The sequence below is a fragment of the Corvus hawaiiensis genome, chromosome 31 (assembly GCF_020740725.1).
Source record: "Corvus hawaiiensis isolate bCorHaw1 chromosome 31, bCorHaw1.pri.cur, whole genome shotgun sequence".
NCBI classification, from domain to species: Eukaryota; Metazoa; Chordata; class Aves; order Passeriformes; family Corvidae; genus Corvus; species Corvus hawaiiensis.
Window position 1 is genome coordinate 3,038,280 of NC_063243.1, and position 13,873 is coordinate 3,052,152.

The following is a 13,873-nucleotide window of genomic DNA, read 5'->3' on the forward strand; positions in this document are numbered from 1 at the left end:
TCCTGATGTAAGGAAAGAATGGAAAAGCCTGAGCAGCTTTCCTCAACAACAAGCCCACATACTCAGTCCAGGCTGCCTGGAATGATGTCCCCTTTCTACAAGGGACACTGTGAGCAGGAATGATCTCTGGCAGCAGAATTCCCGCAGTCTTTCCACGGAATTCTCTGTCCCTGTCCTTTGCCTGGCTCTCTGTTGCAGATGGAAGCTGCTGCTGCCATTCTCAGCTTGAAGCCCTCTTTTGATGCAAGCAGATGCTCCCAGGTGTGTTCAGCAGCTGTTGCTCAGTGTTGATGCAAAGCTTTTGTGTTCCTCATGGAAGCAAGGAGCCATTGTTACACTGCAGGGCCTCATGGGATCAAGGAGACAATTGAGACAGTACAGAACCTTCTAGAAACAAGGCTCCATGGTGACACCGTGGGGAATCATGGAATCAAGGAGCCCGTTGTGACACAGAGAGGCCGCCTGCAAGCAATGGTCCATTGTTACACTGCGGATTCAAGAAGACCATGGGGACAGCACGGAACCTCATGGAACCCTCCGTCCATTGGGACACAGCGGGGCCTCATGGACACAAGGGGACCATTGTGGCAAAGCTGGGCCTCATGGAAGCATGGAGAGCATTGTGACATTGTGAGCAGTCATGGAAGCATGGAGAGCATTGTGCCACTAAGGAAACTGATGGTACCAAGGCAATCACTGGGACACAATGGAAGCACATGGAATCAAGGCTCCATGATGACTTTGGAGGGCCTCATGGAGCACAGCATCCATTGTGACACAGCAAGACCTCGTGGAACCAAGGAGCCTTTGTGATACTCCAGATGCGCATGGAAGCCAGGGTGCACTGAGACGCAGCGGGGCCTTGTTGGAACCAAAGACACCTCTGCAAAAAGCAAGGTAGCTCACAGAACCAAGGAGTCCATTGTTCCATTGTAGAAAATTTTACATTACATTCTAGAAAACCTATGGAACCAAGGAGCCATTGTGACACAGTGGGGCCTCATGGAATCAAGGAGACCATGGTGACACAGGTGATGCACAGGAAGCCAAGGAGCCATTGTGACACAGTGGGGCCTCATGGAATCAAGGAGAGCATGGTGACACAGGTGATGCACATGAAGCCAAGGAGCCATTGTGACACAGTGGGGCCTCATGGAATCAAGGAGACCATGGTGACACAGGTGATGCACATGAAGCCAAGGAGCCATTGTGACACAGCGGGGCTTCTTCCCTTGAGCTCTGCAGCTGGCTGTCCCAGCCCACGGCACCATGTGCCATCTGCTCTCCTCAGGGCTCTGCCTGCACACAGGCCCAGGGAAGTTTTCCTGATGTAAGGAAAGAATGGAAAAGCCTGAGCTGGTTTCCTCAACAACAAACCCACATACTCAGTCCAGGCTGCCTGCAATGATGTCCCCTTTCTACAAGGGACACTGTGAGCAAGAATGATCTCTGGGAGCAGAATTCCAGCAGTCTTTCCACTGAATTCTCTGTCCCTGTCCTTTGCCTGGCTCTCTGTTGCAGATGGAAGCTGCTGCTGCCATTCTCAGCTTGAAGCCCTCTTTTGATGCAAGCAGATGCTCCCAGGTGTGTTCAGCAGCTGTTGCTCAGTGTTGATGCAAAGCTTTTGTGTTCCTCATGGAAGCAAGGAGCCATTGTGACACTGCAGGGGCTCATGGGATCAAGGAGACAATTGTGACAGTACAGAACCTCCTAGAAACAAGGCTCCATGGTGACACCGTGGGGAATCATGGAATCAAGGAGCCCGTTGTGACACAGAGAGGCCGTCTGCAAGCGATGGTCCATTGTTACACTGCGGATTCAAGAAGACCATGGGGACAGCACGGAACCTCATGGAACCCTCCGTCCATTGGGACACAGCGGGGCCTCATGGACACAAGGGGACCATTGTGGCAAAGCAGGGCCTCATGGAAGCATGGAGAGCATTGTGCCACTAAGGAAACTGATGGTACCAAGGCGATCACTGGGACACAATGGAAGCACATGGAATCAAGGCTCCATGATGACTTTGGAGGGCCTCATGGAGCACAGGATCCATTGTGACACAGCAAGACCTCGTGGAACCAAGGAGCCTTTGTGATACTCCAGATGCGCATGGAAGCCAGGGTGCACTGAGACGCAGCGGGGCCTTGTTGGAACCAAAGACACCTCTGCAAAAAGCAAGGTAGCTCACAGAACCAAGGAGTCCATTGTTCCATTGTAGAAAATTTTACATTACATTCTAGAAAACCTATGGAACCAAGGGGCTATTGTGACACAGGGGGGCCACATGGAAGCAATTGTCCATTATGACAATGTGGATCAAAGGTGAGCATGGTGACACTGCGGAACCTCATGGAAGCAAGGAGCCATTGTGACACAGTGGGGCCTCATGGAATCAAGGAGAGCATGGTGACACAGGTGATGCACAGGAAGCCAAGGAGCCATTGTGACACAGTGGGGCCTCATGGAATCAAGGAGACCATGGTGACACAGGTGATGCACATGAAGCCAAGGAGCCATTGTGACCCAGTGGGGCCTCATGGAATCAAGGAGACTATTGTGACACAGGTGATGCACATGAAGCCAAGGAGCCATTGTGACACAGCGGGGCTTCTTCCCTTGAGCTCTGCAGCTGGCTGTCCCAGCCCACGGCACCATGTGCCATCTGCTCTCCTCAGGGCTCTGCCTGCACACAGGCCCAGGGAAGTTTTCCTGATGTAAGGAAAGAATGGAAAAGCCTGAGCAGCTTTCCTCAACAACAAACCCACATACTCAGTCCAGGCTGCCTGCAATGATGTCCCCTTTCTACAAGGGACACTGTGAGCAGGAATGATCTCTGGCAGCAGAATTCCCGCAGTCTTTCCACGGAATTCTCTGTCCCTGTCCTTTGCCTGGCTCTCTGTTGCAGATGGAAGCTGCTGCTGCCATTCTCAGCTTGAAGCCCTCTTTTGATGCAAGCAGATGCTCCCAGGTGTGTTCAGCAGCTGTTGCTCAGTGTTGATGCAAAGCTTTTGTGTTCCTCATGGAAGCAAGGAGCCATTGTTACACTGCAGGGCCTCATGGGATCAAGGAGACAATTGTGACAGTACAGAACCTCCTAGAAACAAGGCTCCATGGTGACACCGTGGGGAATCATGGAATCAAGGAGCCCGTTGTGACACAGAGAGGCCGCCTGCAAGCAATGGTCCATTGTTACACTGCGGATTCAAGAAGACCATGGGGACAGCACGGAACCTCATGGAACCCTCCGTCCATTGGGACACAGCGGGGCCTCATGGACACAAGGGGACCATTGTGGCAAAGCTGGGCCTCATGGAAGCATGGAGAGCATTGTGACATTGTGAGCAATCATGGAAGCATGGAGAGCATTGTGCCACTAAGGAAACTGATGGTACCAAGGCAATCACTGGGACACAATGGAAGCACATGGAATCAAGGCTCCATGATGACTTTGGAGGGCCTCATGGAGCACAGGATCCATTGTGACACAGCAAGACCTCGTGGAACCAAGGAGCCTTTGTGATACTCCAGATGCGCATGGAAGCCAGGGTGCACTGAGACGCAGCGGGGCCTTGTTGGAACCAAAGACACCTCTGCAAAAAGCAAGGTAGCTCACAGAACCAAGGAGTCCATTGTTCCATTGTAGAAAATTTTACATTACATTCTAGAAAACCTATGGAACCAAGGGGCTATTGTGACACAGGGGGGCCACATGGAAGCAATTGTCCATTATGACAATGTGGATCAAAGGTGAGCATGGTGACACTGCGGAACTTCATGGAAGCAAGGAGCCATTGTGACACAGTGGGGCCTCATGGAATCAAGGAGAGCATGGTGACACAGGTGATGCACAGGAAGCCAAGGAGCTATTGTGACACAGTGGGGCCTCATGGAATCAAGGAGACCATGGTGACACAGGTGATGCACATGAAGCCAAGGAGCCATTGTGACACAGTGGGGCCTCATGGAATCAAGGAGACCATGGTGACACAGGTGATGCACATGAAGCCAAGGAGCCATTGTGACACAGCGGGGCTTCTTCCCTTGAGCTCTGCAGCTGGCTGTCCCAGCCCACGGCACCATGTGCCATCTGCTCTCCTCAGGGCTCTGCCTGCACACAGGCCCAGGGAAGTTTTCCTGATGTAAGGAAAGAATGGAAAAGCCTGAGCAGCTTTCCTCAACAACAAACCCACATACTCAGTCCAGGCTGCCTGGAATGATGTCCCCTTTCTACAAGGGACACTGTGAGCAGGAATGATCTCTGGCAGCAGAATTCCCGCAGTCTTTCCACGGAATTCTCTGTCCCTGTCCTTTGCCTGGCTCTCTGTTGCAGATGGAAGCTGCTGCTGCCATTCTCAGCTTGAAGCCCTCTTTTGATGCAAGCAGATGCTCCCAGGTGTGTTCAGCAGCTGTTGCTCAGTGTTGATGCAAAGCTTTTGTGTTCCTCATGGAAGCAAGGAGCCATTGTGACACTGCAGGGCCTCATGGGATCAAGGAGACAATTGTGACAGTACAGAACCTCCTAGAAACAAGGCTCCATGGTGACACCGTGGGGAATCATGGAATCAAGGAGCCCCTTGTGACACAGAGAGGCCGCCTGGAAGCAATGGTCCATTGTTACACTGCGGATTCAAGAAGACCATGGGGACAGCACGGAACCTCATGGAACCCTCCGTCCATTGGGACACAGCGGGGCCTCATGGACACAAGGGGACCATTGTGGCAAAGCAGGGCCTCATGGAAGCATGGAGAGCATTGTGCCACTAAGGAAACTGATGGTACCAAGGCGATCACTGGGACACAATGGAAGCACATGGAATCAAGGCTCCATGATGACTTTGGAGGGCCTCATGGAGCACAGGATCCATTGTGACACAGCAAGACCTCGTGGAACCAAGGAGCCTTTGTGATACTCCAGATGCGCATGGAAGCCAGGGTGCACTGAGACGCAGCGGGGCCTTGTTGGAACCAAAGACACCTCTGCAAAAAGCAAGGTAGCTCACAGAACCAAGGAGTCCATTGTTCCATTGTAGAAAATTTTACATTACATTCTAGAAAACCTATGGAACCAAGGGGCTATTGTGACACAGGGGGGCCACATGGAAGCAATTGTCCATTATGACAATGTGGATCACAGGTGAGCATGGTGACACTGCGGAACCTCATGGAAGCAAGGAGCCATTGTGACACAGTGGGGCCTCATGGAATCAAGGAGAGCATGGTGACACAGGTGATGCACAGGAAGCCAAGGAGCCATTGTGACACAGTGGGGCCTCATGGAATCAAGGAGACCATGGTGACACAGGTGATCCACATGAAGCCAAGGAGCCATTGTGACACAGCGGGGCTTCTTCCCTTGAGCTCTGCAGCTGGCTGTCCCAGCCCACGGCACCATGTGCCATCTGCTCTCCTCAGGGCTCTGCCTGCACACAGGCCCAGGGAAGTTTTCCTGATGTAAGGAAAGAATGGAAAAGCCTGAGCAGCTTTCCTCAACAACAAGCCCACATACTCAGTCCAGGCTGCCTGGAATGATGTCCCCTTTCTACAAGGGACACTGTGAGCAGGAATGATCTCTGGCAGCAGAATTCCCGCAGTCTTTCCACGGAATTCTCTGTCCCTGTCCTTTGCCTGGCTCTCTGTTGCAGATGGAAGCTGCTGCTGCCATTCTCAGCTTGAAGCCCTCTTTTGATGCAAGCAGATGCTCCCAGGTGTGTTCAGCAGCTGTTGCTCAGTGTTGATGCAAAGCTTTTGTGTTCCTCATGGAAGCAAGGAGCCATTGTTACACTGCAGGGCCTCATGGGATCAAGGAGACAATTGAGACAGTACAGAACCTTCTAGAAACAAGGCTCCATGGTGACACCGTGGGGAATCATGGAATCAAGGAGCCCGTTGTGACACAGAGAGGCCGCCTGCAAGCAATGGTCCATTGTTACACTGCGGATTCAAGAAGACCATGGGGACAGCACGGAACCTCATGGAACCCTCCGTCCATTGGGACACAGCGGGGCCTCATGGACACAAGGGGACCATTGTGGCAAAGCTGGGCCTCATGGAAGCATGGAGAGCATTGTGACATTGTGAGCAGTCATGGAAGCATGGAGAGCATTGTGCCACTAAGGAAACTGATGGTACCAAGGCAATCACTGGGACACAATGGAAGCACATGGAATCAAGGCTCCATGATGACTTTGGAGGGCCTCATGGAGCACAGGATCCATTGTGACACAGCAAGACCTCGTGGAACCAAGGAGCCTTTGTGATACTCCAGATGCGCATGGAAGCCAGGGTGCACTGAGACGCAGCGGGGCCTTGTTGGAACCAAAGACACCTCTGCAAAAAGCAAGGTAGCTCACAGAACCAAGGAGTCCATTGTTCCATTGTAGAAAGTTTTACATTACATTCTAGAAAACCTATGGAACCAAGGAGCCATTGTGACACAGTGGGGCCTCATGGAATCAAGGAGACCATGGTGACACAGGTGATGCACAGGAAGCCAAGGAGCCATTGTGACACAGTGGGGCCTCATGGAATCAAGGAGACCATGGTGACACAGGTGATGCACATGAAGCCAAGGAGCCATTGTGACACAGTGGGGCCTCATGGAATCAAGGAGACCATGGTGACACAGGTGATGCACATGAAGCCAAGGAGCCATTGTGACACAGCGGGGCTTCTTCCCTTGAGCTCTGCAGCTGGCTGTCCCAGCCCACGGCACCATGTGCCATCTGCTCTCCTCAGGGCTCTGCCTGCACACAGGCCCAGGGAAGTTTTCCTGATGTAAGGAAAGAATGGAAAAGCCTGAGCAGCTTTCCTCAACAACAAACCCACATACTCAGTCCAGGCTGCCTGCAATCATGTCCCCTTTCTACAAGGGACACTGTGAGCAAGAATGATCTCTGGGAGCAGAATTCCAGCAGTCTTTCCACTGAATTCTCTGTCCCTGTCCTTTGCCTGGCTCTCTGTTGCAGATGGAAGCTGCTGCTGCCATTCTCAGCTTGAAGCCCTCTTTTGATGCAAGCAGATGCTCCCAGGTGTGTTCAGCAGCTGTTGCTCAGTGTTGATGCAAAGCTTTTGTGTTCCTCATGGAAGCAAGGAGCCATTGTGACACTGCAGGGCCTCATGGGATCAAGGAGACAATTGTGACAGTACAGAACCTCCTAGAAACAAGGCTCCATGGTGACACCGTGGGGAATCATGGAATCAAGGAGCCCGTTGTGACACAGAGAGGCCGTCTGCAAGCGATGGTCCATTGTTACACTGCGGATTCAAGAAGACCATGGGGACAGCACGGAACCTCATGGAACCCTCCGTCCATTGGGACACAGCGGGGCCTCATGGACACAAGGGGACCATTGTGGCAAAGCAGGGCCTCATGGAAGCATGGAGAGCATTGTGCCACTAAGGAAACTGATGGTACCAAGGCGATCACTGGGACACAATGGAAGCACATGGAATCAAGGCTCCATGATGACTTTGGAGGGCCTCATGGAGCACAGGATCCATTGTGACACAGCAAGACCTCGTGGAACCAAGGAGCCTTTGTGATACTCCAGATGCGCATGGAAGCCAGGGTGCACTGAGACGCAGCGGGGCCTTGTTGGAACCAAAGACACCTCTGCAAAAAGCAAGGTAGCTCACAGAACCAAGGAGTCCATTGTTCCATTGTAGAAAATTTTACATTACATTCTAGAAAACCTATGGAACCAAGGGGCTATTGTGACACAGGGGGGCCACATGGAAGCAATTGTCCATTATGACAATGTGGATCAAAGGTGAGCATGGTGACACTGCGGAACCTCATGGAAGCAAGGAGCCATTGTGACACAGTGGGGCCTCATGGAATCAAGGAGAGCATGGTGACACAGGTGATGCACAGGAAGCCAAGGAGCCATTGTGACACAGTGGGGCCTCATGGAATCAAGGAGACCATGGTGACACAGGTGATGCACATGAAGCCAAGGAGCCATTGTGACCCAGTGGGGCCTCATGGAATCAAGGAGACTATTGTGACACAGGTGATGCACATGAAGCCAAGGAGCCATTGTGACACAGCGGGGCTTCTTCCCTTGAGCTCTGCAGCTGGCTGTCCCAGCCCACGGCACCATGTGCCATCTGCTCTCCTCAGGGCTCTGCCTGCACACAGGCCCAGGGAAGTTTTCCTGATGTAAGGAAAGAATGGAAAAGCCTGAGCAGCTTTCCTCAACAACAAACCCACATACTCAGTCCAGGCTGCCTGCAATGATGTCCCCTTTCTACAAGGGACACTGTGAGCAGGAATGATCTCTGGCAGCAGAATTCCCGCAGTCTTTCCACGGAATTCTCTGTCCCTGTCCTTTGCCTGGCTCTCTGTTGCAGATGGAAGCTGCTGCTGCCATTCTCAGCTTGAAGCCCTCTTTTGATGCAAGCAGATGCTCCCAGGTGTGTTCAGCAGCTGTTGCTCAGTGTTGATGCAAAGCTTTTGTGTTCCTCATGGAAGCAAGGAGCCATTGTTACACTGCAGGGCCTCATGGGATCAAGGAGACAATTGTGACAGTACAGAACCTCCTAGAAACAAGGCTCCATGGTGACACCGTGGGGAATCATGGAATCAAGGAGCCCGTTGTGACACAGAGAGGCCGCCTGCAAGCAATGGTCCATTGTTACACTGCGGATTCAAGAAGACCATGGGGACAGCACGGAACCTCATGGAACCCTCCGTCCATTGGGACACAGCGGGGCCTCATGGACACAAGGGGACCATTGTGGCAAAGCTGGGCCTCATGGAAGCATGGAGAGCATTGTGACATTGTGAGCAATCATGGAAGCATGGAGAGCATTGTGCCACTAAGGAAACTGATGGTACCAAGGCAATCACTGGGACACAATGGAAGCACATGGAATCAAGGCTCCATGATGACTTTGGAGGGCCTCATGGAGCACAGGATCCATTGTGACACAGCAAGACCTCGTGGAACCAAGGAGCCTTTGTGATACTCCAGATGCGCATGGAAGCCAGGGTGCACTGAGACGCAGCGGGGCCTTGTTGGAACCAAAGACACCTCTGCAAAAAGCAAGGTAGCTCACAGAACCAAGGAGTCCATTGTTCCATTGTAGAAAATTTTACATTACATTCTAGAAAACCTATGGAACCAAGGGGCTATTGTGACACAGTGGGGCCACATGGAAGCAATTGTCCATTATGACAATGTGGATCAAAGGTGAGCATGGTGACACTGCGGAACTTCATGGAAGCAAGGAGCCATTGTGACACAGTGGGGCCTCATGGAATCAAGGAGAGCATGGTGACACAGGTGATGCACAGGAAGCCAAGGAGCCATTGTGACACAGTGGGGCCTCATGGAATCAAGGAGACCATGGTGACACAGGTGATGCACATGAAGCCAAGGAGCCATTGTGACACAGTGGGGCCTCATGGAATCAAGGAGACTATTGTGACACAGGTGATGCACATGAAGCCAAGGAGCCATTGTGACACAGCGGGGCTTCTTCCCTTGAGCTCTGCAGCTGGCTGTCCCAGCCCACGGCACCATGTGCCATCTGCTCTCCTCAGGGCTCTGCCTGCACACAGGCCCAGGGAAGTTTTCCTGATGTAAGGAAAGAATGGAAAAGCCTGAGCAGCTTTCCTCAACAACAAACCCACATACTCAGTCCAGGCTGCCTGGAATGATGTCCCCTTTCTACAAGGGACACTGTGAGCAAGAATGATCTCTGGGAGCAGAATTCCCGCAGTCTTTCCACGGAATTCTCTGTCCCTGTCCTTTGCCTGGCTCTCTGTTGCAGATGGAAGCTGCTGCTGCCATTCTCAGCTTGAAGCCCTCTTTTGATGCAAGCAGATGCTCCCAGGTGTGTTCAGCAGCTGTTGCTCAGTGTTGATGCAAAGCTTTTGTGTTCCTCATGGAAGCAAGGAGCCATTGTTACACTGCAGGGCCTCATGGGATCAAGGAGACAATTGAGACAGTACAGAACCTCCTAGAAACAAGGCTCCATGGTGACACCGTGGGGAATCATGGAATCAAGGAGCCCGTTGTGACACAGAGAGGCCGCCTGGAAGCAATGGTCCATTGTTACACTGCGGATTCAAGAAGACCATGGGGACAGCACGGAACCTCATGGAACCCTCCGTCCATTGGGACACAGCGGGGCCTCATGGACACAAGGGGACCATTGTGGCAAAGCTGGGCCTCATGGAAGCATGGAGAGCATTGTGCCACTAAGGAAACTGATGGTACCAAGGCGATCACTGGGACACAATGGAAGCACATGGAATCAAGGCTCCATGATGACTTTGGAGGGCCTCATGGAGCACAGGATCCATTGTGACACAGCAAGACCTCGTGGAACCAAGGAGCCTTTGTGATACTCCAGATGCGCATGGAAGCCAGGGTGCACTGAGACGCAGCGGGGCCTTGTTGGAACCAAAGACACCTCTGCAAAAAGCAAGGTAGCTCACAGAACCAAGGAGTCCATTGTTCCATTGTAGAAAATTTTACATTACATTCTAGAAAACCTATGGAACCAAGGGGCTATTGTGACACAGGGGGGCCACATGGAAGCAATTGTCCATTATGACAATGTGGATCAAAGGTGAGCATGGTGACACTGCGGAACTTCATGGAAGCAAGGAGCCATTGTGACACAGTGGGGCCTCATGGAATCAAGGAGAGCATGGTGACACAGGTGATGCACAGGAAGCCAAGGAGCCATTGTGACACAGTGGGGCCTCATGGAATCAAGGAGACCATGGTGACACAGGTGATGCACATGAAGCCAAGGAGCCATTGTGACACAGCGGGGCTTCTTCCCTTGAGCTCTGCAGCTGGCTGTCTCAGCCCACGGCACCATGTGCCATCTGCTCTCCTCAGGGCTCTGCCTGCACACAGGCCCAGGGAAGTTTTCCTGATGTAAGGAAAGAATGGAAAAGCCTGAGCAGCTTTCCTCAACAACAAACCCACATACTCAGTCCAGGCTGCCTGGAATGATGTCCCCTTTCTACAAGGGACACTGTGAGCAAGAATGATCTCTGGGAGCAGAATTCCCGCAGTCTTTCCACGGAATTCTCTGTCCCTGTCCTTTGCCTGGCTTTCTGTTGCAGATGGAAGCTGCTGCTGCCATTCTCAGCTTGAAGCCCTCTTTTGATGCAAGCAGATGCTCCCAGGTGTGTTCAGCAGCTGTTGCTCAGTGTTGATGCAAAGCTTTTGTGTTCCTCATGGAAGCAAGGAGCCATTGTTACACTGCAGGGCCTCATGGGATCAAGGAGACAATTGAGACAGTACAGAACCTTCTAGAAACAAGGCTCCATGGTGACACCGTGGGGAATCATGGAATCAAGGAGCCCGTTGTGACACAGAGAGGCCGCCTGGAAGCAATGGTCCATTGTTACACTGCGGATTCAAGAAGACCATGGGGACAGCACGGAACCTCATGGAACCCTCCGTCCATTGGGACACAGCGGGGCCTCATGGACACAAGGGGACCATTGTGGCAAAGCTGGGCCTCATGGAAGCATGGAGAGCATTGTGACATTGTGAGCAATCATGGAAGCATGGAGAGCATTGTGCCACTAAGGAAACTGATGGTACCAAGGCAATCACTGGGACACAATGGAAGCACATGGAATCAAGGCTCCATGATGACTTTGGAGGGCCTCATGGAGCACAGGATCCATTGTGACACAGCAAGACCTCGTGGAACCAAGGAGCCTTTGTGATACTCCAGATGCGCATGGAAGCCAGGGTGCACTGAGACGCAGCGGGGCCTTGTTGGAACCAAAGACACCTCTGCAAAAAGCAAGGTAGCTCACAGAACCAAGGAGTCCATTGTTCCATTGTAGAAAATTTTACATTACATTCTAGAAAACCTATGGAACCAAGGGGCTATTGTGACACAGGGGGGCCACATGGAAGCAATTGTCCATTATGACAATGTGGATCAAAGGTGAGCATGGTGACACTGCGGAACTTCATGGAAGCAAGGAGCCATTGTGACACAGTGGGGCCTCATGGAATCAAGGAGAGCATGGTGACACAGGTGATGCACAGGAAGCCAAGGAGCCATTGTGACACAGTGGGGCCTCATGGAATCAAGGAGACCATGGTGACACAGGTGATGCACATGAAGCCAAGGAGCCATTGTGACACAGTGGGGCCTCATGGAATCAAGGAGACCATGGTGACACAGGTGATGCACATGAAGCCAAGGAGCCATTGTGACACAGCGGGGCTTCTTCCCTTGAGCTCTGCAGCTGGCTGTCCCAGCCCACGGCACCATGTGCCATCTGCTCTCCTCAGGGCTCTGCCTGCACACAGGCCCAGGGAAGTTTTCCTGATGTAAGGAAAGAATGGAAAAGCCTGAGCAGCTTTCCTCAACAACAAACCCACATACTCAGTCCAGGCTGCCTGCAATGATGTCCCCTTTCTACAAGGGACACTGTGAGCAGGAATGATCTCTGGCAGCAGAATTCCCGCAGTCTTTCCACGGAATTCTCTGTCCCTGTCCTTTGCCTGGCTCTCTGTTGCAGATGGAAGCTGCTGCTGCCATTCTCAGCTTGAAGCCCTCTTTTGATGCAAGCAGATGCTCCCAGGTGTGTTCAGCACCTGTTGCTCAGTGTTGATGCAAAGCTTTTGTGTTCCTCATGGAAGCAAGGAGCCATTGTGACACTGCAGGGCCTCATGGGATCAAGGAGACAATTGTGACAGTACAGAACCTCCTAGAAACAAGGCTCCATGGTGACACCGTGGGGAATCATGGAATCAAGGAGCCCGTTGTGACACAGAGAGGCCGCCTGGAAGCAATGGTCCATTGTTACACTGCGGATTCAAGAAGACCATGGGGACAGCACGGAACCTCATGGAACCCTCCGTCCATTGGGACACAGCGGGGCCTCATGGACACAAGGGGACCATTGTGGCAAAGCAGGGCCTCATGGAAGCATGGAGAGCATTGTGCCACTAAGGAAACTGATGGTACCAAGGCGATCACTGGGACACAATGGAAGCACATGGAATCAAGGCTCCATGATGACTTTGGAGGGCCTCATGGAGCACAGGATCCATTGTGACACAGCAAGACCTCGTGGAACCAAGGAGCCTTTGTGATACTCCAGATGCGCATGGAAGCCAGGGCGCACTGAGACGCAGCGGGGCCTTGTTGGAACCAAAGACACCTCTGCAAAAAGCAGGGTAGCTCACAGAACCAAGGAGTCCATTGTTCCATTGTAGAAAATTTTACATTACATTCTAGAAAACCTATGGAACCTAGGGGCTATTGTGACACAGGGGGGCCACATGGAAGCAATTGTCCATTATGACAATGTGGATCAAAGGTGAGCATGGTGACACTGCGGAACCTCATGGAAGCAAGGAGCCATTGTGACACAGTGGGGCCTCATGGAATCAAGGAGACCATGGTGACACAGGTGATGCACAGGAAGCCAAGGAGCCATTGTGACACAGTGGGGCCTCATGGAATCAAGGAGACTATTGTGACACAGGTGATGCACATGAAGCCAAGGAGCCATTGTGACACAGCGGGGCTTCTTCCCTTGAGCTCTGCAGCTGGCTGTCCCAGCCCACGGCACCATGTGCCATCTGCTCTCCTCAGGGCTCTGCCTGCACACAGGCCCAGGGAAGTTTTCCTGATGTAAGGAAAGAATGGAAAAGCCTGAGCAGCTTTCCTCAACAACAAACCCACATACTCAGTCCAGGCTGCCTGGAATGATGTCCCCTTTCTACAAGGGACACTGTGAGCAAGAATGATCTCTGGGAGCAGAATTCCCGCAGTCTTTCCACGGAATTCTCTGTCCCTGTCCTTTGCCTGGCTCTCTGTTGCAGATGGAAGCTGCTGCTGCCATTCTCAGCTCGAAGCCCTCTTTTGA